The sequence below is a fragment of the Amphiura filiformis genome, chromosome 1 (assembly GCF_039555335.1).
Source record: "Amphiura filiformis chromosome 1, Afil_fr2py, whole genome shotgun sequence".
Classification (NCBI taxonomy): Eukaryota; Metazoa; Echinodermata; class Ophiuroidea; order Amphilepidida; family Amphiuridae; genus Amphiura; species Amphiura filiformis.
Window position 1 is genome coordinate 67,431,727 of NC_092628.1, and position 4,267 is coordinate 67,435,993.

Genomic DNA, 4,267 nt, shown 5'->3' on the forward strand with positions numbered 1-4,267 from the left:
ATCCATTTCAAGAGCATGCAGCATAATGCAGATTTGAGGTGAGCAAGTAGGTTCCAGCTCCACAAGGTCTGTTTATATTCAGTTCTCATCTAATAACTTTGAATCCCATCAGTGAGCATCAGTTTAGTTTTATTTTCATCAATGTATATATACATCTAATAGCATATTTGTGATTCAGTTATCAAGATGTGCCCCTGTAGCACAACTACTTTACTGCAGTCAAGTTAGCTCAATCAATAAGGCGTTCGACTATGGTGCGAGAGGTTGCGGGTTCAAACCCTGGCAGTGGTTTAGTACACTCTCATGGAAAATTAAGTTAATCTATTCAATGCACACTTGTGACTGCTTTGTTTGAATGTGAAAACAAAACATTAAAACAACCTTAAACATGAACACATACACTAAACTTGACATATTGTATTATCTAGCTCATTGAAGTATTACATACATGAGCAGTTTTTATTATCGTAGTTAATCCATAAGACATAGTCCAAACTGATGCATTTATTATTATTCAGTTACTCATATATCTTAGGACATATAATAAGTTTATATCTATTTATATTAGACACACACAACAGGCCAAGATTTAACATAGACTTGGAAAGCATTGTAAGCACATCCAAGCTTGTGTGCTAACTTGCATGTACATATTACAATCTGGTCCATGGGGGCCAAAGGCGGCAAATTTGAAATTGAGATCAAAAACAATAAAATACATAACGAAATAGATGTCACAAAACTTCATAACTTTAGAACCAAGTATACACGCTAGACCTTTGGTGTTTTCAGTAGGCCTATATGAAAGCCTAATGTGTGTAGAAGGTAATGATTACAGTAACTAAATTTTCAAAATGCCTCCTTTGGCCCCCATGGACCAAATTGTGTCAAATATACTCTGCCAAATTATGGTACATTCTTGTATGTTGTTGTTCTTGTTACTTGACAACCTTAAAGCAAGTTACACAAACTTGTGTAGGCCACAATACTGATAATAGTGGTAGATTTTAAACTAATTGGCTAGTATTCACATAATGGATGAAGAGTTGTTCAATTTTAGGTCCGGATAAAATTGGCACTACTCTAAATTGATTGAAATTTTTCTGTCTTTCATGTACCATTAATTACAATCTCCCCACAGTGGCAGAATATTAACATTAAAAGACAACCATTTAAACGCTAAGGTTTATTGTGTCCTGTGTGACTGTACAGAATTAATGTTACTCCACTCCAGCAGTGAAGTTAGCATGCTTTAGTGAATACAGGACATGCTACCATTACCATTCATTACAAGCCTTGTGAAATTCACAACAATCTGGCTTGAATAAGACACTTCACAATGACAGAATCGGTCAAAAAGACCTGGCATTTAAAACACCTTTTGCCAAGGTTCCACCCTGTTCAATATAATCCCAAATGAACCACATTGAGCACAGGACAGCTGAGAAATATCAATTCAATTGAAGTGTGCTTTCCCAAACTCACTCAGTCCACAAACATGTTACTCATTTTCATTTTCAAAAAATTTAATTGCTCCATTTGATTTCATTTATCATTACAAAAATCACCTGAGCCTCTTGGCAAGAAAATTATGCCCACTTAAGTATGACCAAGCAAATGGCAAACATCAGTAAATGAGCAACATGTTACAGTGTACAAGAGAACATGTTGACTTCAATTACAGAGTATCATTTAAGGTCAGCTGGTACACATTTTGGTAACTAGAAATATATTAAACTTCATAAACACCAAGTCAGTTTTGACCTATCCTATCACACAATAATAACAATGTAATTTTGCAGTGATTTAAAAGGTAGACTATACATTTGTGCGTAATATAAAATCTGTCTTATAACACATCATAATCCTCTTTCTCTTTGGCACTTTTATAAAATAATTATTTATAATATCCTGCAACATTTAACGCAGACCAGAGGCAAATTTAAGTTGGGAAAAGTGTAAAATCTTTCATCACACCTTTATCTAAATTCACTTTTTTGACATCTGTCTACTTTTTTTGACATTATCCATCTACTTTTTTGATATCATCTTCATGACCTATTGTATTGACAACACCAAAAAGTAGATTGGTTGTCCAAAATTGATTTTTTTTTGTACTGCCATTTTATCTTTTAGAATGCAGCTACACTATTAAGATATTAAGATTACTCATGTACATATATTAGGATAATGTCTTGGATGTATTGTACATTTGCTTCTGGTTTACTATGTGTATATGACATGGGAAATGCCATAGGCTTTATTTAGTATAATCCTTTGCCTAATATGATTAATTGCACATGGGATTTCCCATACCATTCCACTGTTTCAATGCCTGTTACATTATATTGGGACAAAATATTTAAACATACGAGATCAAAGTTATGCCAATAACATAAATGTCAATTGTTGCATTCCCTGCAATTCTGTCATGCCAAAGTACTCTCTTCACCCCCTGCCTAATTGTGGAAAAACTAAGTTTTTACCATGAGAATGGGAAATATGGCAAACCTCATTTTCACTGTGCCAAAATGGTGACAAACTACCTCAGCCTGCACACTGATTGTGTGGAATGATGATGTTCTACTTCAAGACTCAAGTATAAATAAGGAGATGAAGGTGCACCTGAGATTTATACTCACCACTATTCCACACAGTCATATACATAGAAGTTTATTTATTTCTCCCATTAATTACAAAAGAACAAGCCAATTCCAAAACAAAACTATAATAAGACATTACAGCAAAATAGTACAAAAATAATACTCAAGATGCCCATATATATGCCCAATATACATGTGTCTTAAATAGTACTTTGCAATTTTGGTCATCTGATGATCTTTGGAGTTTTCTAAAAACATTTTACCCGACATATTTTCCTTTCCACTCTTCTGGCGTCTGGAATGCAGTGTATTAGTATTACATGTGCTCAACAAATAAAAAAAAATAATGCAATCGAATGTGCTGAAGGAAGACAAATTAATGCAAACATGAACTGATTGCGGGGTCAGCCATTTTAGAATGTTTTAAGAATTCACACAAGCAAAGTGAAACGCAATTCATGCATATTATTATAAAAGTTCCAAGTAACTCAAATATTGCACTAGCTCCAATGCAGTGTTGCAAACTGATGAGAAAAGCACAGCAGATTTGGTCCAATAAACAAAATAATGGACATACGTGACGCGATCAAGCAAAATGAATCATTGAGCTTCATCACATACCATACTTGTCCTGGTATTCGATAGAGAGAGAGAGAAATCATCCCATAGAACATAGATAACCCGTAGGCTACCTTGGGGGAGGGTAACACAGAGCTGACTGACGAGAGTGGTCACTAGTGTTTGCTCCCACTTGGGGAATATCCCAACTTCCCAAGCCAAATGCAGCATAGATAACACAACCCTGTTCTTAGTACTTCAAAAGTCTTGAGGGTCAATAACAATATTTGTTCTGTGGCAAGACCAGCAATATTTTACTTGTGTTAACTATTTCACCACACCCTTCGGTTAGTACACAACAGTTTCTGTAAACTTTATCTTCAGATTTTTAATCAGAATTTAACTTAATAATGTCTATATAAATTTCCCACATCATCCACCTCCCTTAATGATGAACAGACTTTGATGAAAGCCACATGGTTTTCCCCAGCTGCTTCTTATATTTTTTTGTATCACAAATAATTTTATATACATTATAGCAGAATCCTTTCTTTTTTACATATCAAGTGTACAAGTAAACTGCTCCAAGAAAGTATCCTTACACTTGGAAAATAATCACAATTTCAAAACTGAACCATATTGAGGTAAAATTGTTTTTTAATAGATGCACTATCTAATCCGGCACATTATGACATCCCATTGAATCCAATGTGACTTCAAGAAGCAAAGTTACAAGCATTTGATTAGATGAAGGTCCAGTTTTAAAAGTGACAAACTGGCCTATTCAAAACTCCACGGACTAGATATCTGGTTTCAGAGTGGTAAATGGCAAATTTGTGCGTACCTTTAATTTTGAAACAAAAAGAACAAAAGAAAACTGAAACAAAAGAGCTGACAAATAAAATGGAAGTTATGAAAATTACAGAGAAGTAAAAGCTGAAATAAATACTGCTTTAAATAAAGCTTCATTGAAGAAACTGTGTAGTCTCTTTGTTGCGCTTGTTGGAATCTTTTTGCGCCTTGTATAGGCCAGTTTGTCACTTTTAAAACTGAACCTTTGTCTATTCAATTGCTTGTAACTTTACTTCTTTAATGATGGAAAAAAA